Source organism: Gymnogyps californianus, chromosome 7 (genome assembly GCF_018139145.2).
Source record: "Gymnogyps californianus isolate 813 chromosome 7, ASM1813914v2, whole genome shotgun sequence".
In the NCBI taxonomy this organism is placed as follows: domain Eukaryota; kingdom Metazoa; phylum Chordata; class Aves; order Accipitriformes; family Cathartidae; genus Gymnogyps; species Gymnogyps californianus.
Genome location: NC_059477.1, coordinates 28494488 through 28518201, shown reverse-complemented (window position 1 = coordinate 28518201; position 23714 = coordinate 28494488). Strand labels below are relative to the sequence as shown.

General features: G+C 38.1%; 1 long non-coding RNA gene across 4 annotated transcripts in view; it reads right to left on the bottom strand.

The window, feature by feature from the left end:
* The window catches only part of LOC127018281 (uncharacterized), a 130550-nt gene that overhangs the window by 70047 nt on the left and 36789 nt on the right, over window positions 1–23714 (bottom strand). Inside the window, exon 3 of one of the 4 annotated variants that reach the window (XR_007766737.1) lies at window positions 13160–13351. The exons of the other annotated variants lie outside the window; for them this stretch is intronic. This is a non-coding gene — a long non-coding RNA (uncharacterized LOC127018281). Of the gene's footprint in view, window positions 1–13159; window positions 13352–23714 lie in introns of those variants that run through there. 4 annotated transcript variants of the gene reach the window in all.

Below are 23714 nucleotides of genomic sequence, written 5' to 3'. Positions count from 1 at the left end.
TCAACTATTCCCTGTTACACGTGGCAGATACACTCCTTTCTAGCCCATACAGATTCATTGTTGTCCTGTGCTGCTCTTAGGTACAGTATTTTATCAAGTCACAAATATGGACTGGTAAAAAACCATGAGGTTTATGACAATTTATGGCTCCAAAACTGAACCGGCGTTCTTATTCACTAAAAGAACACAAAGGAAGCTGACTTTAAATGTCCTCATAATTAGCTCCAAGGTATACTTTTTAACCGGGGGGGGGGGGGGGTGAGACTGTCTTTCTTCTAGGATCTCAAAATTCACTTAAAATTTGGGGAAAATACCAGTACTTCTTTCTGAAAGGCAGAGAAGTTGAAGCACAGAGAAGAAAAGACCAAGGTCACACAGCACTCCAACTCCATCATTTGTTTTTTTCACTCTACATCCTTGCCGTGTGGGACCACAAAGTATCGTTCAAAACACTGAGCACTGTTCATAGCCATGCACAATCAAGGAGCACAAATCAACATCCACACGCCCCATATACTGTCCTAGTTATGTTGTTTCCAGGCGATTTTCTACTGACTACATGTGTCTCCAAATAAACTCCATACACTGGTAAATACTAGTATTCCCAATGTATAGGTATAAAAATGGGGTCAGAGTGAAGATAAATTGTTTAGGTAGGATAATAGAGTGAATCTGTAGATCAGAATGAAAAATTATCAATCTAATGTTCACTCTTTCTCCATCTTCACAGTAAGCACATATATATTGTATGTATATGGAGAAACCTGTATATAGTTATATTTACACACGTGAAAACACATACATGTTTATTTCCTAAAAAAGCAAAGAACCACTTCATGTTCTTCAGAAACCCTACTTAAAGCTTATTATTTTTCAGTGATTGAAGGTGCTGTTTATATTAAGTGCTTGCAGTTACACTTCCTTGGACACTCAACGGTGTGGTGTCTGCAACTGCAGACAGGATGTGTTCACTGGTAAAGTAAAGAGACAATACTGAAATTCAAAGTGTGTGGGAGTATGGCAGGAGAAAGGTGGTGATTTCATTTAGCACAACTGATGCTACCTTATTTCTATGTGACTTCTCAGGTCAATATTGTAAAATATAACCTAGCACAACGTGCTGATCAAGCTAGGGTCTTCTTCCATATAGACATATGGCCCGTGAGATTGTATTTATATATTATGATTCACTTTGTTATCTATCCAGATATGATAATGTAAAACATAAACCTGAGATTAAAAAAACAAAAATAAAGAACCTATCTAATACACTAGTCTTTCTTGTTTTATTAGCTGAAATGCAGGTGTGACTCTGGGAGTATTTAAATTTCAAGAATGCAATAATTATAAAATGCAGTGAGCAGCAAATCTTCTAATGTTAAAGAAGAAATGTGAAAAGTAATGGCTAAATCAATAATACCTCGGTCCTGGAGTATGTTTAGTGTGTCTTATGTGAAATATCAATAATTATTTACAGCGTGCAAAGATGTCTTTAGTGTTCTAAAGATATGCAAAAGAAAAGATCCACATACTGAATTATATACTTAGGTATATACAGGCAGTTCAGTTCAATTTTTAAACTAGGCTATTGAAAATGCCTCCAACAAGCTCCACAAAGTACTGCTGCTGCCTGCTTTCCAGATCTGCCTGTACTTGGGGCAGTTGCACCTAACCCAGCTGCCTCCCTAGCTGCTAGCTTCAGACCCACCATTGCCACCCCAACCTTACCCCCCATACCCTGTTCCGTCCACTCAAGAACAATTTCCCTTACATTAAAACCTAAATCTTAAGATTCGAGTTGAGTTGGGAAGAGTGTCAATGGTTTCTCAACCCCCAAGTCTGCAACCAGTGTCCAGGTACAGATTTCAATTCGCCAAAACTCTGTCAGTTTGGCATCTGTTCATGATAAAAAATAACTCTGTTTCCCTAGGCTCATCATCGCGGTGTTGATCACATGTCTAAGACTGATCACCATTTGAGAAGGTAGATACTACGTGACCTATCTGCTCCAAAGCAGACCCTTGATAAAAAGAGTAATTGGTGGCGGTCACTACAGTCTTGTCAGTCTGTCCCCATTGCCTTTGGAAATCTATGGGAGGGAAGTGTCTGAATAACACTGCAAATCTGAGCCAAAGCTATTGTGAGTTTGGCCAGAAATTTCCTAATGTCCCTCTGAAGACAAACCACTTCAGTACTTACAAATTAGGCTGATCATAACATATGCAATATAACAAGTATTTCCCATCTAATTTTCAGTTCTGTATTCCAGAACATATTTCAGATGTTCCATACTTACATGACTGTAGTGCTCAAAGGCACAAATCATCCTTTAGGCTCTATTGTGCTAAGAGTTATTCAAACACTCAGAGGGCCTTTTCCCACACAGCTTATGAGCCTAGAATACAAGCACTGTGCACAGGCTGAAAAAATATGGTTACAGTCACATACATAAAGGTTGATATATTGATACTTCATGTTTTATATAAATGATAGAAAAAATAAATGTAACTGCCAATAAACTTAATCTGATATTCATCAAGCCCTCATTTGTTTCCCAATTTTATAGCAGAGGGGACACTGGAGGAGAGATTTGCATTAAAAAAAGCTCATAGTAGCCTTCTGCATCAGCTGAGGAAGCTCTCTGATGCGATATGCCAGACAGTACATTACACGTTGATAAAATAAGGGCACGTAATACAAAATATAAGACATACCCTGTTCAGCTAAGACTGCTAACCAGGTCCTAATTTCTGTCTCTCTTCTACAGCATTGGAACATTCTTAAGAAATTATTTCTGTACATGTGGTTCCGCTAATAAAACACACCCTGCTCCATTTGCAGTCTTTCATTCATATGCCTGAACGGTCACAAAGTATTTGATAAATATACTCTCATGTTGCAAAAGATGAAAAGACTGTTGTCTTTTAACAAAGATCTGTGATGCCAGAATTGTAATGAAGTTACACAACATGATTTGACAACCCAGGACTAACTAAGCTGTGGTAGTTACCATGTGCATATATATATGCTTAGTCTAGAAATAATTTCATTCACCTTAATTTACCCTCACTGAAATCTGAAAGAAGTTTTCTTAAATTTTATTTGCCACATGTAACAGCACTTCAAAAATGGCTATTGCAGCTCAGTTGCTGGACTGGCTACCCACAATAACCTGACAGAGCTCCTCAGCTACTATCCAGACTCTGAAAATCATCCACTCCTTTTGGAAAAAAACAGACTGCATGCTATGTTAATTAAGGCAGAGGGAAAAACAATGCCATGACCAGACAGACGGCAGCAGAGGAGTAAGGCAGGAACACTACTCCTTCAGCTTGGACAGTGGGACAATTTCTGTTAACTCCCATAGTCTCCTTTTCACAGCTGCAAGTCCATAAGCAGGCAGGACTCTTACAGACTGTGTGTCTACTTGGACACATGTGGATACCAAAACTGCTTTCATATAGCTGTCCATCAACAGTTCCAGGGTTCCTTTAAACAAAATATGGCAGATTTTGTGTGACTATGAGTCCAAGATATGAAACCCTGATTAGTGCAACAGTTCTACTACACAGTTGGTAAAAAACAGAAACAAATTCTCCCAAGAAACTTCCATAAAGATAGGCTAAGGTTGCTGAAATAATTTGGCATGGGGGGATGAGAGGAGAAAAATCCAATTACAAATCGAATGGTATTTGAACCAGTGAACCCAGAAAATACTTTGTTTTGCATGAAAGGGAAAGCTGGGAACTTTGAAGAAATTCGGTCTTTGTTCTGAGTATGACATGATTAATTAGAGATAAGACATATTTCAAAATGCTTCTTCATTTACTTGCAATTCCCAAGAGTTTATTGTTTTAACTTGGTTCTATAAGCAAAGTTTAGCCTGGTAAAAAAGAAACAAACTGTCTTATATACATAATTTTCTTTCTTTCTACTGGGGTCCCTGTTTGTGCAGTTTGCTCTGGAGGGTTTTTTGACGGGGGAGAAAGAGAGTATTTAGAGATGAAAGCTATTTTTCTAGTTTATCTGTGATCCATAAATGACATATTGACATGCTTGCTTAAAATGTACAAACAGGATGATATTTTTTTATCTATAATATGTATTTCTCTGTTGAATTTCTTATTATTACACTGGAGTGTTTCTATAATCTTCCCAACTTTCTAAGATTCTATTTAGATACTGCAGCATGAGCAAAATTCTGCTGCTATTCCAGGAACTGCAGTCAATGGGAATTTTTGTATCTAAGGTGTCAACAGCTTAATAAACATGTTTGTTTACAATTCATGACTTCTGAGTATTCCTGTAACTAATCTTTTTAAATATTGGATCATTTTAAAATATTCTAATGAATGTTTACTGAGAACTCTGCTTCATTGTGTGTCTAGCCATGTTATTTTCTTACAGTGTGTGACAGCTCAGTGCTTTAATATTCCATACAAAATTAATCCATTTAAAAGAAAAATATAATTACACATGAACTGCTTACATAATTTTAAACTAATTACACCACAACTACTATTAAATGATTCCTGCATTATCATAACCCCCCCAAATGTAATTGTACTGTTCAGCTGATATTTTATTATCATAAAATACATTTATCAATAGATACAATTTAAATCATTGTAGAAGATACTGTGAGGATGAATACCACTAATTTGTAATTAAAAGGGAAGGTTAAGTCATTTAGGCCAGTATTTAATGCTGAACATGTACTGATTGCAAAGGCAACATTCCTAGCTGCCTAGAGACTCTTGGACTGAGGTGTAAAGATCTTGATAGTAGAAATAAGGAACTGTGAGCACTGCAGTTTGACCTGCACATGTACTCTATGCTAACATTGGGAGATCATACAATCTCAAAACCATTGAGATTTTCTAGGGCCTTCATTAGGAAGTTTTAAATGAGGACAGTATTACTGAACAACAGACCACTGTAGGATGTCTTATGCTGGATATCTTATGGATAACTCCTTAAAATTGAACAAAAATCATTCATTTCATTTGAAAAGCCTAGCTTTAGAAAGACAGGAATCTCTAAGGCTGCTAAAAATATAACAGAAAGAACTTTCACAGTCTTAGCAAATCCAAAAAGTTGTTAAAGCTGGTGTTTTGGATTGATAAAAAAGTTCCATCTAGTCAAGCAAGCAGCTGTGACTGTGATTAAGAAAGTATTTTATTGCAGGTACCTAGAATTGCCTAGAGAGATCTACGGTTGCCAACACCTTTTTTCTTTTTCTTTCTTTTTTTTTTTTCCTTTTCTTAGGCCTTTCAGCCATTCCCCCCCCGGCCCAATCTCTTCTGTTTCTTAGTTTTCAGTGGAAAATATACAAGAACATGTGAAAGACTGAGAGCTCTTTAATCAGTCCATAATTTCCCCTATTTATCTCCTATCCAGGACAATTTTCAGCCTCCCCCAAAATCTTTTCTGTAACTAAGAGCCCTTGCCTAGGTCTCCAGCAGCAAGCTACAAGGAAATGTCCTCCCAAGTTTACTTTGCCCCATCAATCTCCACCTACAGTTTGTTGCAGTTTTCCCTCTCCTGGCTGGTCCTTCCTGAGCCATGCTGAGATAGATGCATAGTGCCAGTCTTCAGGCTCTGACCCCCATTTCCCAAGGTAACAAATTTATGGATCAATAAATCTTATCTACACTGCGCTGCCAATAGTTGCAGCCCTTATTTTTCACACACAGCAAGTTGTGGAGGGCAATACACTGGTTTTATTTTATCCGAAAGGGCAATACATTGGTTTATTCTTGCCACATAGTCAACTTGACCTTGGTTGTCTTCTCTTTTTGTTGTCTCCTAGATTTAGTCTCTCCCAACAAGGTAGCATGTGGCCTTCCTTTCCTAGACACCTTGCTGAAGACAGCCAAATAGCAAGCGGTTTTTCAAACCACTTGCAGTGCAGATTTTCCTGTGAAAAAAAGCCCCTGGCGTTCCTCATTTTTGAAGCAGAGGAAATGTAATACATGGTTCTCCCTTCCAAGAGATGTCTCTTCAGTACTCTTCCACAAAGGCCCTTTCAGGAATCAGTCAAAGAGAAAAAGTCCTGGCCAGCTCATATCCTGACCATGCAACTGATCTGAAGGATTCACCCTCTCATCTGACATTGTTCCTGTGCCCCTCCTTGCCACCCACCTTTTTGGATGCTTTCCGGTATCTCTAGCTGCATGCTATGCACATCTCCTGATCTAACACCCAAGTTTCAATTAAGAAAAAGGACTCTGCTGCAATCATTCTGGACAAAACAATTCCCTTGACTCTTTGTTAGGGACCACTTGGCCACCTACTACTTCCCATGTCCTTTGCAGGCTCGAAAGCCCCAACTTCCTTCCCTCTCCATTCTGCCATCTGAATCATTCTGTACCAAGGATAGCAGAACATTTGCTCACAAATGAGATACCCTCAGTCCCACAAGTACCTGGCAAACAATGGTGCTCTCTCCCTGGATAATCATCACAGGAGGAAAGTGGAGGAGTTGCTCCCAGGTGACTTGAATAACCACACTGGACTAATAACACTGGGCAGCATAATTCTTAGGTAAATTACACCCCTGCTTCCACCATCCTCATCCTTCTCATTTACTGCAGGAAGAAAGTCTATGGGTGACATTTGCTGTAGTTTGACATGAGTGGCAGATAGGGCTTCCTTCACCTAACCTCTGTCATGCCTATATCCATATCCAGATACTGTTTACATATAACAGCACAAAGGCATTTTATTGCACTGAGAGGAATGGGAAGCTTGTAGATTTGTCTTCACTGTTTTGGGGTTTTTTGTTTTATCCACCACCACCCCCAGAAAAAAACCCTGCCTACCTGCTGTGCCCATCCAGGTATCTCACCAATAAGTCACAAACCCACCAGTCAGTTCCGGTTTGGCAGAAGGAGGAGAACTGACCCAAATTACAGCTCCACTCACATCCACCCTACTCTGCCCCCTTGTCCCCTTCCACCAACTGAGAGAGGACATGGATCTGCTATGGATCCCTGGAGATCAGCCTATGGCTGCACACAAGAGGAAGACCTCTGAGGTGGAAATTGCCACAGCCCTGGGGCTTCCTTTATCTACTCCAGAGCCTTGGAAAAGCACAGCCACCTCAGGGGTAGCAGAGGCATTGGAGGTGCAGAGCAAGAAACCTTCCTAATGGGAATGGGAATTTTACTTAGGAGCCACAACTGTCCCCTCCCCTCTACCGTCTCCCACCAGAGACTGCAGCAGACAACCTAACTGCTGCATTCAAATCAGGCCTTTGACCTTTCGCTTATTTTTTGGCAAAAGTTAAATAAGCAATGGAAAATTTAGCAGTGTCTGTGTGAATCCAGACAGAAAGTGTATCCGTACCCTACAGAGTCTGCAGTTTAAATTCATTTTAATTCTTAAAGCTCTCGCTGTCTCCTTACGTAAGTGTCATTTCTTGTGCAAAAGCAGAGACCAATATTAAGATCCTCAGCTGAAATAATCCTTATAGCTCTGCAGCTTAAGATAAAACTGACAGCTTCTATCAGGTTTTATTCTTCAGGACATAAACCTGGGGTCAAGAAGGCATTTCTTCCCATATGATAACATTGCAAATTCGGTTCCCATCAGGATTTTTTCTTTTCCCTGATCAGTCCTAGCATTATAGGGCTAGATTTGGCACAACAGATTTGTACAAAAGTATTTCTGGGCTTGATTGAACTAAAGCAAACAAACCGTTTCTTAACCTCCTCCCCTGCATTAGTATACACTCATCCTCCATCCTGGACACCATTCTTAAAAAACAGATGAATGAGGGCAAAATCCTTCCCTTATTCAATCTACTGTAGCTGCTTTCTGCACAGAGCGTCAAGTCGTGCAACAAAGTCCCACAGGGTGCGGAAAGGGAAAGGACAAACAGCAGCTATACTGCATTTAACATTGTTTTCAAGATGAAATGCAACTATGTGCAAAAGGCCACAATAAGATACATTGATTGCTTCTTCTTTTAATATTTGACTTACCCAGAGTGAAGAAATTCTGTTTCCTCTCTATGCATTGAAAGCATACACTCTCCCCCTGTGTAAATATATTAGATGTAGACAGGAGTCTTATGCCTTTGAACAGCATTAAACAGTGCTAATTGTAGGGAAACATTTTAGACTAAAACTAAATAATTCTGATGGGTTTAGTAAAACATTTCACTATCTATGTAAACAAATGTGGTTTAAATTTTCTTTCTGCTTTAACTATTTTTTTATTTTAAAACATTTGAAATCAAACCAGACTGAAGAAACCTTCCCACCAAGACAAAATCATAACAAATGTTTTGGAGATTGTCAAAGCAAAATACCAGTGGGTCATGCAACTCTTGTCAAACCTGACCTGGGAATGGAAGGACAGATTCCCTGCAGGCATGTATCAGCAGGGTTCAACTGGCTTCAGCAGAGCTGTTTTTATTTATATCAATTAAAAATGGATCTGAAATTTCTTGAAGGGATAATAATCCCTGCAAAGACATTTTTTTGTAAATCTCATTTTTATGAGAGAACCTAATTATTACACTCTGCCAGATGTAGCAAGGCAGGCAGATGTGACCCCAAATTTTAGATGCATGAATTCAATTATTAAGTATAATTTATGCTCCTCTTATCAGTAGCTCCATCGAGGTATCTATTTATGCATAAATTTAAAAAGTGGTAGGACTTAGGCTGTAAGTGAGCTTTGAATACCAAAGGGTATTTTCCTTATGGCTTCACCTTTGTTTTGTTTTTAGTATACCCTTCGGAACTTTCCCTTTTAGTTTCAATACGAAACACAAGGAATGTGGTTTCATTCCTTCATAACTCTGAGAAACTTCTCTTATTGAAAGTCAAGTGTCTTAATTTGAACTTAAAAGAGTTTAAAAATTAATTAGATACAATTAAGAAAATAATTTAATTATGCATGAAAGTAATGGATGAACATTTGTCCCAGCTGTCAACAGGGAAATCTTTTTCTTTTCTTAAATATCCATGACTATGCATACGGGAGGTTGCAAAAATGGGGAAAAACTGGGTGGGTGGGGGATTAGAGATAGGAAGGATTGAATAACCTTTCTTAGCTTTGAAAGAGAGGATGGTACTTAAAAAACTGAGGTTTATGGTGGCTAAAACTGAAGAAGAGGAATAGAAAGACTATCTGTAACAGAATGAGATTTTCCTATCTATATATAACACTACCAGACTCTTGTTAAAAAAAAAAAAGCAAAGGAAAAAAAAGCAGCTTCCTCTGCACTGCAGACCGCCACACAATTCAAGTTTCAATGAATAGACCATGCCTGAAATGAAGTTAAAACACAGATGGCTTGTAGCTACATGATACACTGTGAGTAAAGGCATCTCCACCAGCAGAGTAATGCCAGATGCCAAAACAATAGTATCAGGATGCCAAAATGATACACTCAGAAAAATATGGGAGCTTTGAAAGCTTTTTACCAGAATGTTCCCAGTACATTATAAGTATGGAGTCTTTATGGAATAGGGAAAAATAAAAGTGACACTTTCCATCCATCTCCCTCAGTTGTGCCTGTAATACTTCCAAACTTCTTATTTTTTTCCACAGTGGGGAGAAGATAGTGAATTTCCCCCCCAAAAAATTCAGACAAAGAGAAACTAAACTGACTTAGAGGTTAAAATTATTTAAAGGTATTAAAGATTAAGCGTTTATTTATTCAAATGAGGGCTTGGCATCCAAGTGCCTTTAAAAACCTAGCCTAAGTGACTAGCCTTGGGTCATACAGAGACTGTAGCAGGACAGAAACTTAAGCAAGGATTCAGTCATCTCTTTTGTCTTGAGAGCATTTCCCACTTGCCTTACCCCTGTAAGTTTTCAGCCTCCCAGAGCTCCAATATCTAAAAAAGACTAGCAGAAGTATTTTTTTTAAAAGGATTAGTAATACCAAATTTTCATGTAAATAGCCAGATTCAGAATTCTCCATTACTGAAGCAAAAAAATTGCTGTAATATATCAAGGGTTTCTTTTTTTTTTTTTCTTTTTTTGAAGCAGGGGGTGTTTTTATTTTATAGAGGAAAAGAGGCAAATTTGGGTCTGAAATGAGTAAGGAGCGTTAAGAGGGCTGGTATGACCCACTCCCATATTTTAAGCTGTCATGTTGTGCTACCAAGTGTGGGATCATGTCAGCTCGTGTCAGTCAAACTGTGTTGCAGCGCATAAAGCAATGTGATAGATTGCCAGCCAGCTGTCCTTAATGCGTGACCAGCTGAAAGCCGACAAACTGAAACAACATTACAGGAAGCTTTAAAGGACAACCACAGTGATTAGTGTGAAGACTTGAGGCAGTTAAATAGCTGTTTACTAATGAGGGATGGAGCATGACAAACTCTTATCCTGGTTGCCTGGCAGAGTCAGGGAAAATACGTAGTTCCCAGGCTGGGTTAGCAAGGGGCGTCCAAACCTCAGCTCTGGGGTGGAGGAGAGTGCAAGAGGCTAAGGAATAGATGGTTTTCCAGCAGGACCCACAGCCAAAACGGGGACAGCTGGAGTAACCACGGAGTGGGTAGAAAAGGCAATACTTTGCACGTTGTTCATTCCATTAATGGCAAAATTACAGGGTGCCCCGATGGGGAACAAAATATCTACTTGTTAAACATAGATTTAATTAGATGTCTCCCTTAGAAGGAAAGAGCACATGAGAGAAGACAGCACTTAAAAAAATCCCCTGAAGACAGTCTGGAAACCTACCCTTTAGCTAGTCTGAAAATAATAAATTATGCTCTGTTTACTTGTTTAATCAGCCAGCATTACCAAATCCAGGCTTGTCATTATGAATCTTTCAAAAATTCACTTTCCTTAAAACTTCACCTCCTGGAATGCTGTGAAAAGTCTGTAAGCTTCTAGTCTTTCATTTGCACAATTCACTTGTAGAGGAATATAGATGGATGCTTGGAAATCTCTGGTGCTTTCATGTTTTAAGATAGTTTAAATACTTTTAATGCTTGTAGTCTTGTCAGCTTCAAATGTCTTTTGTGAGAGTCTAGGCGTTAGGGTGTTAAAGAAAAGCTAGAAGTTTTAACTAAAGAGGAAAGGTTTCAGAATGAAAAGACAACCTAAACATTGATCTCTCTTTTGAAATGTGGGTCTAATTCACAGTTTTCAGAACCTCATGTTGAACATGTTTATTATATAACTGTTGTATGGCTTAAAAACTACCAAACAGGGAAAAAAAAATAGGGCAAGATAAAGCTGGCATGGTGTGGAAAAGCTTTTTCTGGAATATTTCCACATATTTTAATGGAACTGCTTACACAGTACAGTGGTGACTGATGTGTGCTAGAGTAAAGCAGCTGTCCCCAGACGGACTGTCATCAGTTTAGCATTATTTTAAAATAAAGAACCATATTTATGCAGAGTGTTGTATCAACACCTACAGAATGAGAAGACAGACTGCTTTGATGGGACAGATCTGACCGTTCTACACATTCTCCTGCTGCTCAGACATGACCCAGCTCCAATGTGGAGACTCTGGATGTTAATGCCAGGTGCCCCTGAGAGGACTTCTGGCTGGCTACACCCAAGGGAGGCCAAAAGAGTTCAAGTTGTTCAATATCTGTCAGCAAGAACATGCTCAGACAAGACATCTGAGCTGCTTGTAATCCAAACAGACCAGTAGCTCAGTAAAAGACGTGAGAAGAAAAATGTTGCACAGAGAAGTGTCTAGATCTACACAAAAATTGTGGGGGAAAAAATAGCACAGAAAATAGGTCTTTGGCATGCTTCTTTTCATCCGTGCTGCCTTCTAAATCTATTACTACCCCTGAAAAATGCATTTGCTTCATGGAGGTATACACGAGAAAAGTGCATGACCCCAGTAAAATAAACTCGAGCCACAGTAGAAACTTATCCTGCTTTGTCAGAAACCTTATATAAAGCCCACCAATTTGCAACCAAATTAGGCCACAGTTTTTAGAAAGGCTTGTGATAACTTGCATCCTTTGATACTCCCCTGAGACTTATCTCTGCTCTACTGGTACCTTACTTGGACTGTCATGAGGAAAAAAAGAAGCAGTCCATTTTATTTGATCTTATTTGATTTTTTTTTTTTTTAATCTCCAGCTTTCAGTTACTTCATCATTATCTGCTAGATCAAAGGACCCTCTAGTGTCAGAACAGATTTCCCTCAGTTAGGAATAAAGCTCATGGAAGACGGACACCTATCATACTCCTCAGTACCCGTCAGTTCTACTGCCTCATAGTTTAATTTTCTCAAAATAATTGTTAAATGATTATTCACCCCATTAAAAAAGCCCTACCTTCCCCTTCCTAATAGGAGATTGGAAAGAAGCTAAGACAATTTAAGTAGCTAATAAATAACAGTCCTTCACCATCTGCACAGTTCTTATACTGTGTTATTTATTTTATCTCTTGTCAGGAGTAGCCCTCAGAAAGAGTTCCAATTCACCCTCCTCTGAACCTAAACTGACTCTGACTGGAACAGTTTTCCTGCCTGAATTCATTATACATGGCCTACTTTTCTAATTGAAATAATGAAGGCTTTTTCCTGTCTTCTACTCTGTCTAAAACCTTTCAGTATTAACCATGCAATTACCAGGCCCTCAATCACATATATCTCAGACACCTTTACTAGAGGGGAATGGAGAGCCTGATTCATCCACCACTATTTCCAGGCAAAGCTTTGACTCCCATTAGTGTCAGGGCAAGCACAGAGATGGAGTTTAGGAGACATGCGTTTTGTGTTGTAGCCATTTTCTTCCTGCATGACCTTGAACAAGCACCTTTCCCTTTTCATGTTTCAATTTTCCTTGCTGAAAATAGAGATAATGACAGGACCCTGCTTTCCAAAGTGACTTGAAATCTACTCATTATCTTCTCAAAGAGTGAGAGGTTTCTCTGAATATTACTGATATTAGTCACTGGTTTTAACTAAACTTCTCTAGATGGCTGACTGGCTGCCTTTTGAGTGTCTTTCAGCCCTCCAGGTCTAATGAGTACTCTTTCTTCCTCATGTCTTCCACATTCCTCTCTACAATGTAGGAGTCCTTGACTACCTTCATACAGAAGCTGCTACCCCTTTCCCATCTTGCTCCTTTGCACAATCTTTCTCTATACAATGGCTGGGTTTGTTATATCCTCTCAGGGATGGGATGACAAATGCTATGTCTACACTCACCAGTGGTGCAGCCCTATAGTAGCAGAAGTCAAGAGCAACTGACGAACCAGAATGCATATTATACGTATGCGGGAAGAGGTGGGAGTTACTGCAGACCAGGTCTGTTCTTGTCCTGTAGCCTAACACCCATTAGCAGCTGGATGCTAAATGGCTTACTTTCATCCAATAAGAAGTAATCTTCTGTGCTCTGAGACTGCCCTGTGGGATAAATCAAAGTACAGTAAGTGGGGATAATCAGGAGGATCAGAAATGCACCGCTGATAGGAACTAAAATGCTTATGTAGATACAGCCTCAGTTTTCAAATAATGGTCACAAGGTGGAATTATACAATATTGTAACTGTATTTTCTGCTTTCAGTTCCCAACTTAACAAGCTGATGTTTTCAGAAAAATAATCATAACAATTTCAGGACCTCCTTTCTGAATTGTAAAAGGACATTTATAGCCCATTAATGTATGTGTAGCTACAGTAATTCACATTGTGGGTGTAGGCTTTTGCATTTATCTGCACTAAATTCCACCAGTACTTTTTGTTGCCTGGTCACTAAGTGAGATATATCTGCAATCTTCCTTGTCACCTCTTCATTAAAATGGATTGTCATGAATAAATTTATGCCACTTTTGCTCTATCTTTATACATTTCTTTACTATATAATCTAAGAAAACAACAAACTCAGGTTTTAGTACGGATGATTGTGGCAGCACATGAGACCACCTATTCAGTGTGAAAACTTACTTTTTTTTGTGCCCTCATCCTTCCTTATATTTTAATCAGTTATTAAAGTATGACAAATTTTTTTATTCCTTTTTATTCCTTATTCATTCCTTTTATTTCACAACAGATTAGTTTCATTAAAACCCTTTACACTCCTTACATGTATTACTCATTCATTTGTTTGATCTCTCTGAAAAACTTCAGTAAGTTTTGAACTTTTCAAGGAAGAAGCTTCCTCCACAAAAATTGCTTTGACTCTTTCCCAGGATATCATGTTAATCCACATTTCTAATAATTTTATTATTTGCTATAGTTTCTACCACTTAACACAGAATAAGAGTCACATGTATGAGTTGGTAACTTCCTGGAGCCATTCTTAAAATTTAGACACCACTTTCTATTCCCCCTTACTATTAGGCCATTTTAGTGAAAGCTTACAAACAATAGTTAAGTTCAGAAATGTCACAAGTGAAAAGAACTTTATCTTTGTAATTGCTAGTGTTCAACTATTGCAAGACCTCTTCAGATGACAAATCAGTTTAAAAAAAAAAATCGTCCAACCTCTTTTCCTTTAAACAGTGACTCGTTTTACCAACCATTTTGCACTGCGAACAGCAATGCAACAAATTCATTCCGCCATTCAGCTGTAGCCTCATACTTTTGGATACTTCATTTAACCTTTGAAAATTTACTGGATTTCCCTGGGCTTCGGTAAATACTTCTGCTTCTTATATGTTTGGAAAGGTTTTTGCATCATTTCTATGATTTTAGAATTACACAGTTCTTGAAGTTCTTAAACTTGTTTTGTCAATCTTTTATTAGTTTTATCTTTAACTCAATAGAGTTGATGCTCTTTTCAGGGTGAATATCTGCAGGAAGAAATAAAAGAACATTCTCTGGCCAATTTTTGGAACCAAAATTAATGTTTATCACTTAGAAAGCAATTGAGTCACACTTACACAACATCCTCTACTCTAATGCCACTAAAGTTAATTTATAAAGCTATGAGAATCCATTCAAAATATCTTAGTTAGAACACACTCCCTGTCATAACATAGAATAATTTCCTGAATGTGCTTAAGAGTCAGAAAGCTCTGCACATACAACTGAAGATAAATACCTGATGGTCAGTTGAATATCATTTTGTCAACCTGAAATGTGCCTGAAAATGTTGTAGAGATAATACAATAAAAAACAGAAAATTGCTCCTCTTGAAGTAGTCACAAATCTTTACACCATGAGTCTGTTATTAAACAAAATAACCATAAAACTGCATATAAAAGCAAAAAAAGGTAATGTTGGATCCATGACTCCTTGAGGCCTGCTTATGTAAAAAAATATGAAAGCGATGAGAAACTGAAAAACAAACACGCAAAAGCTGAGATGACTAGTTAACTCAATTTTGGTGGGCTTTGTGCTATCACTCCTCCTACACTCCCCCATATGAATAATTTGCACCTTCCATTCAAATGTATTGAAGCCATAACAAGGCTCAGGTAACAACTACAAGACCTGGAACACTGTGAATGATCTAAGAACACTAACAGCATACAGTGGCATACATTAAGACCACCGTTCTTCCAATGAACAAATTCTTTTTGATGAAGATGTATCACAGTATTTCATCCAGCCTCCAGAATTTATGGAATCCATTCATTAAAGTTAATCTTCAGAACAGTAAGCTCAAGTAATATTTGTTTGCAGTTAAAATACTCTCATTCAACACCAAAGCAGGATGAATCACAGTGATCTTCTGCATGTGGAAGGAAGAGAATATCTGTGAAAATATCCACCCCAACAAAGGTGAAAAATACATTGCATCCCATCAGCATTAATTCATATGAAGTCAATGGAATTACACTGGGGTAAAACCAGCTGTAAATAAAGAAAGACTCAACACTGTTATCTGGAAATTCTTTTGAAGAACTTTAAAAGATACTATCACAGTTGCCTTTATTCCCAATAACATTTAAGAAAAAAAACGAATACCATTACAGATGGTCTGCATTCTGCATGTGATTGGAATTATTTAATAGAGTTAATTTCCAGTTTTTAAACACAAAGATATTTCTGTTATTTGCTTTTTTATTAGTTAAGCTTTACATCTGTCATAAGTAGATTTGCTGGTTAAGTCCCCTTCAGCATAACGTACTTTATCATGTTATAGCAAAAGTAATGCTGGAGAAAAGCTGAATCTGTTGGAAACATCCTGATGTCAGCACTAAGCCCTATAAATATTCCTCCTGGCATTACCCAGAGAAGGGAATTTAAAAGCAGCATAGAAACTCTCTTACCTTCCTACTGTCCCATATTGTCCTGGGAACATCCCATGACCCTCATGTACGTTTGTGGGAAATCAGTCTTAGTGCTCAGCTAGCCCCAATAAGGAGGAAGAATGAGCAAAAAGTGAATAAACTGAGACTAGTCTAAGGAGAAATTTCTCAATGAAGAGAGTTCTCAAGCTATGGAAAGTTGTCCAAGGAATAAAAATCATGCTGAATATGAGAAAAGGTACATGGACCTTACCTAAGTAAGATATGGAATCTGAATTCAAAAGCTGTTGGCTTGACTTTTAGCTTCGACCCTGTCTTCATGTATAGCCCATATGAAGTCACTGTGGGCTTGACATTCAGCAATAAGGCTCCCACTGATTTCAATAGTGCGAGCCCCATTAGCTGTGTGTGTATGAAAGAGCCGTAATATTCGTCCTTTTTGAGGAAATAATAGGAAACAGACCCTCTGGAAATTATACAATCCATTTGGTCTTCTAACTCAATTTACTTGGTCAGTTTAAAAACTTCAAAATACATTTGAACGTTCTGAATGTTTTTTTCCCAACATATTTGAATGTCCTTTCAGTTAGACATCATCTGAAAATATAAAACCAAACAATCCTGTATCCAGGGCTCACCCCTGCAGATCCCATATAGCCGTTGAGAGTTAACTATGGCTACCTACTCTTTACACATGGTATTCCAACTGTATAACAGTCACCCATCTAAGAGTAATTTTATTCAGTCTATGTTTCTCTGGTTTGGATATTACAATACCATGTAAGACACTCAGAAGTCTTACTGCAGTCAAAACGTGACATTTACCACTTTCCTCTATTCACAAGGCCTGTCATGGAATACAATTACATTTATCTGACATGATTTGTTCCTGATACATCCATGCTGACTGCTACTCATCTACTTCTTAAGTTTTATATGGTAAAAATAGTTTGTTTGAATATATGTCTCAGTTTGGAGGATGTTGTTGTGGTGGTGGTGGTTTTAATTATTTTTTTAATGAGTTTTGAGTTTAAACTGGAGGTCTATAAAATTCTGTCTCCATTTTTTTCTCCTTGCTTTTAAAGAGAAATATAATATATATCTCATTCCAATCTACTATTGCTCACCTGTCTTCCCTGAGCTATCTGAAGAAACCTGTAGTTAAATCGCATATTTCTCCTGAACTAGTGTATATTAAAGCTCAAGAGGCCAGATTGTTTAAAAACATCCAACCTATGTGATTAATCTGTAACATTATCCGAGTAACCTGTAGAATTTGTCACTGGTGCTACCTGCGTTAGCTCTCAGGTCATAGCCAACATTTTCAGAAAAACAAGAAAGGCATTAGTATATTCGCTTTCTTGGTTTAACTGGCCAAAAGTTTGTGTACCATTTGCACTTTCCAGGGTCTTTCTACTGCACTACCATATTAACTGTTCTCAACAATCTGAGGACCACTGATTCCCTAGAAACTCCAGTGATTCTCAGCTCACCATTGGAAATCCAAGGAACAGTTTCTCACCCACTGGCCATAGCTGATTTTCCAGAGCTTATTTTGAATTCTTCTAATAGTGTGACACACTCAGCCTTGTCCTGACACACAGCTCTGTGCATCACTCGATTGGCCATCCCTATTTCTCTGTTCAGGACTGCACAGTGCATGGCAAACCCAGCATTATAAGGAGGCAATCACACAGGGGTGACAAAGGTCATAGCTGTCCATCAGTATAAAAACAAAGGATACAAGCTGAGTTTTTCTTTTTATTTCTAGAATAACTTCCTTATGCAATGTGCAATCCACAGTTTGTTATCATCTTCTACCCTGACTTTTATTGTGCGCTTTTAAATTACTTTATCTATACACTGACCGTGCATGCAAGTCCCAACCATTATCTGCATTAGGTGTTCAGGTCCTCTTGTAATTTTTCAAAAGTTGTCATTTCCTCATCTGTATGTTCACCACCTTAAAGGTCAAAATCCCCTTGCATAGACTCTCGTTCGTCCCTTAATTGTCTATAGACATCCTGCTTGTTAATTTACTATCTTGCCACATTTTGGGCACAGTCAACAGTTTTACATTATTCCAGCTGTACGGCTACCATAATTAGATTTCCTATTTTCCAGGCCTTCCTGGGATTGCCAACACACTGCTACGCAGAATAGCCAGCCAAGTCATTCTTTGGTGGTCTTATTAGTCCTAATGTTTTCATAGAATATTTACTTATTTCTGGCTCATTGTCTGTTCTATTTAAACTGTAAGCTCTTAAGTCATAGACTCACTAATCTGTAGAAACATTGTCCAGTACATTAAGGCTATTAACATCACTGGTTATAATATACATTATTAAGCATAATAATACATACCCAAATCTGTATGACATTTAAAGCAAGATGAGATAGCCCTGGAGTACGTATATCATGAAAATTGTCCTCTAATGACTGTCCAATAGAAGATTATAAAGTCCATTAAAAGCACATATTTCTTTGCTTCTTTTGACACACCACCAGATTACCATTGGCCTACCTGTCCTGGTTTCAGCTGGGATAGAGTTAATTTTCTTCCTAGTAGCTGGTATAATGCTGTGTTTTGCATTTAGCATGAGAATAATGTTGATAACACATTGATGTTTTCAGTTGAGGCTAAGTAGCATTTATACTAAGTCAAGGACTTTTCAGCTTCTCATGCCCCGCCAGCGAGAAGGCTGGAAGGGCACAAGAAGTTGGGAGGGGACACAGCCAGGACAGCTGACCCAAACTGGCCAAAGGAATATTCCATACCATATGACATCATGCCCAGTATATAAACTGGGGAGAAAGCTGGCCGGGGACCTCTGCTTGGGAAATGACTGGGCATCAGTGGGCGAGTGGTGAGAGATTGCATTGTGCATCACTTGGTTCGTATAATCTAATTCTTTTTTTATTATTATTACCATTATTATTATTATCATTATTACTATTTTCTTCCTTCTCTGTCCTATTAATCTGTCTTAACTGTCTTTACCTCATCCCACAAGTTTTGCTTTTGTTTTTTCTGATTCTCTCCCCCATCCCACTGGGTGGGGGGAGCGAGTGAGCGGCTGTGTTGTGCTTGGTTGCCAACTGGGGTTCAACCACGACACTACCCCAAATAAAGCTGATGGGAATCTTTCTACTCAGTTTATTTGGCTAATGATGGTCACTGATTTGACCACAGGAATAGGCAAAACTCCATCACTTTCACACGTGGTATCTGGGCTGTAATATTTCACAGGGTAGGGCCAGACTTAAATTACTGAGAGAGAGATATATATATACACATACATACATGCACACGTACACTAACATGGGCAAAGGTGTTCCTTGCTCACAATCTATGCTCTCCCAGTACCCAAAGCAAAGTTACAGAAAAGTAAGTAAAATGGTTTTCAGAGGCAGAGGTGTTCAAACCTTGATGTTCCTGTTCTCGTTAGGAACCAGACTAAGACTCTCAGAAGTCTTCAATAACGAGAAGATATAGCTTCTGCTATGAAGCTGAAAAAAGATGGGGAGTGATTTTCCTGTTTCAGTGGAATCATTAACACTCCAGATAATTTGAAACTCTTCCTGTGAGCTCTATGGTCCGTGTTACTTGACTTCTTGGCTGAACTATCGAGCATCTGCATAAATCTGCTCACCAATTGAATGAGGGGGCTCTCCAGGTGAGATTTCAGTAGCCTTTCATCCAAGACACAGCAGACATATGAAGGCATGTGCAACACGAACTGATGAGTTGTGTATTTCTTTGTTATCAGTTGTTTGTCCACGTTTTCCATTCTTTGCATTGCCCCTTAAAAGTACTTGTAGAACAGTGAATTCTAACCTGTTGCCTTTGCTCCCCTCTTTCCTCTTCTGCCTATGCAATACTTTGGAGAGAGTTGTGCAAACCACACCAAACATCTCAAGAATTTTACAGCATCCCAGGTCCTTATGTCTTAAAGATGTCTTGGAAATATTCACCTTTCCATCAATAGGATTCTAAGGACTTTCTAAAACTCTGCCTCTTCTCAAATTGTTTAAATGAAAGATAAAATACTCCAAATCTCCTATCATTTCAAAGAATGTTGTCCACAAGGCCTTTCAAAGGTTGAATTTTCCTAGCGTTGCTGACAGAGCAATAGCCCCTTATTATAAGCTCCACATGGTAGGTAAGGGAGTACCAAACAGAGCACAAGCCACCACTTCTTAATCAGTTCTGATTAACGGGTCAGTGAAGTTCTGATTCCTCATGACCCTTTAGGCCAAAAATCATAGGCCAAAAGTCATAGCCTTAATCACAGTTGGAGGCCAGCCAAGCTCTCTCATCTGATATGCTTCAAGACACAGAGTTTTAATCACAAAATTGCAGTGCTGCCTCATTTTAAAAAGAGAGAGTAAGAGACAGAGGAAGGAAAAAGGCCTTTATAACACTGCTAATTGACCTTAATCTAATGTGATGTGCAATACTCTCAGCATGCAACTGTGGCAGGGACATAACGTAAGTGTAAAAAAAAACCCTTCTTAAAACTAAATTAAATTTGAAATAGTAGATTAGATTATTCCCAATGTCCTCAAACCTCTGCATGTTGAAATTTATCTTGAGATTTCCAAGTGCATTAGAGGCTTGCTACATGACAAGTGTACCGTACCTTGAATACACCTCAGAAATGCTACTTAGACTCAAGCTCATGTCTTCATTATTGGTAGAAAAACTCTCCTGGTTGCAAAAGATTAGTATATTCTATCAGATTGGTCTGGGTCTGATGTCTCCTGTTACTTACTGAACTCCACTAATTTTTTTTCTTTTAAACCTCTACGTCTCATTCTATAAAAAGCCCAAACAAATTGCATTTTGACTTCATGTACTTTGAAAAAGGCTGTGTCTGTTATACTGGACACAGAACTGAAATGACAGAAAGTTCGAGACCTGACTCTTGTGCAATTATACTAATGCAATTTAATGGACAGCACTTTGGAGGGAGCAGTCAGGAATTTTGGATTCTATTCTTGTCTCATGAAGTCATTTATGTCCCTGTCTCTCTGAATTCCCTCTCACCTTTTATCTTCTGTGCCTATTTCAGCTGTAGTTTCTTCTGGCAAAGTTTTTGGTTTTGTAACATGTTCAAAGGATATTTCACCTGGTCAATCCCTGACTAAGTCTTCTCATCAGCTGTGTAAAAAACCAAGCAGATTGGTAATAAATTATTAGCCTGCCTTGCCTGTGAGTTTATGAACCTGATGAACATATACTGTGTTTTTCATTCTATAAGTAATGCTATGTTTTAATTGCATTGATAGGAAGGGCTAAGTATTCTTCTCATACCTTTTGTAGTAAATATCATGAAAAAAACAAGGATTTACATGTGAAGAAGAAGGTTAAAAATGGAGAATTTATTGTGCTGATTACTGCCTATGGGGCAATATATTTTTGCATATTTATTTTTCCAACGGAGAGTTTTCCTCTTAAAACACAGTCTGTAAGCAAACAAACCAGTATTTTATCTAAAATGTTGTTAATGGTACCAAGGGATGCATAATCAGCCCAGTATATTCTTTTCTAAACAAATTGATTTTCAGCACTATTATGGCCAGGTCTAGTAGCTTTTATGTAATATTAAATATATATACATATGTTTGAATATGTATTTATATGCTTTTCCTTTCTGACCACTTTGATACCTCTGCCTACTCTTGTCCTCTGTTTTTCATGATTGGATGTAGCTAACTAACCAAATAGTTCTGTATTTCAGTAATGCTCTTAACATTTAGTTCAAAGATCTTCATTGTTGTTTAGCTTTGGACATTATAACTGAACTTAGTGACTCTACAAAGCCTTTTTAATGCTCTTACAATGATCAATAAAGCTTTTATTCCTACTACCATGTTGTTAGTCATAGCAAAATACTTAACTTTTATTTGTATAGATATAAAAAGGAGATAAAAGCCACTAGGCTGATTTTCAGAACTGCTGAGCAGCTAGGATTGCCACTGAAACCAGTCTAAGCTGCAGTCACTGTGAAATAAACAGGCCATTTAAAAAAAAATTCAGGAGAGGAGTTTTCCTTGTAAAATGGGGTCATCCTGTGCTGGTGGCCTTGAATGACAAAAAAAATAAGATTCAGGGAGTTATAAAGATACTAGTGGTGAAATATGAGCCCAACTGAACTAAATAATAAAACCACCATGGATTACGGCGAGGACAGGATTCCTCCTCAGGATTTTGGTTCAGGAAAATAATACAAGCTTCAGTAACAGACGCTTGGTTTACCTGGGATATATATGATGAAGCATATTTAGCTGCTTTTTGTTGGAGCTATGTAAGATTAGACCTAGATCCAAACAAAGATAACAGGAAGATGCCCTTGTGCCTTTAGTGAAAGTTGGCCTGAGCCCATCATCACCATATGTTAATCACTTTAAAAGACCTGGCTATATTTGTCCTGTCCTGTGCATTTTAATAATTTACACTCTCTTTAAAGCTCAGAGAAGATTATCTAAAAAGTTGTTATACTCATTTCCTAGAGTCTCCTCTTTGCCTCACTCATCTCTGTTGTCTTGCTGTGTATGTTTTATTCCATATAATCTACTAAGAGATGGACCTTCCAACAACTTACAACATTGCACATATATTAAATGGCTTGTTACAACATTTTGTATTACTCCTACTTTTGGTCCAGACTGCCACTGTACTAGGCGCTATGAAAATACAGAATAGAAAGGTGATCTTTACCCCACATAGTTTACAGTGTAAATATAACAAAGATGGAGATGAAGAAGCAGCAAGTAAATAGTAGAAGAGTACAAGGGATTGTAGTAGAAAATAGTTTCAGCCCACCTACAACCCTGATAATTATGTTTTTGCAAACATTGCAGCAGAGGAGGGCTATGAAAATTTGTCTGGAGAAGAATAGCAAGGTAGCTCTCCTCATCTCAGTATGTGAAGCAGCATGGTAGAAAGCTCAAGGGTTTGTTATTTTTTTTTTCCAGGAAGTTAAGAGCGCACAACTGAGATCAATTTGATGAACTAATCAAAAGAAAGAACTGACGTCTCAGTAAAGAGCAAAGTATGATATGTTAGGGATAGATTGCAGAAAAGCTTTATACTATACTTGATACATTGCATTCTTCGTTGCATTTTACCTACAGATTTCTTTCAGTCGTAGGTAAGAGAAGGACAGATCTTGGTTTAGCAACACTGTTCACACTCTGTTTGTGGATGTCCTATCCACTGTGGGTACTAGTTAGCTGTTAAGGTTATTTTCTGCTATAACAATGTACATTAATAGAGTCATTAATCTCTTTCTGGAAGAGAAATATTTTTTAGAAGAAAGTACATGTCGCTATCCTTCATTGACTTCAACTGATTGGTTCATAAGATTCATCTTACACCTCCTTTCCCACTAATTTACAGATGGATTTTTCCAAACAAGGTCTATGCTACTTCTTCCTGCAGGCTTGCAGTAGATCTAGACTTTCCGTCGTCTTTTTTTTTTTTCCCCTCCCTGATGGAGTGACAATTCCTACCCCCAAACCACTTATCTTTCAATTAGCAAGTAAAATTAATTTTCACACTTCATAT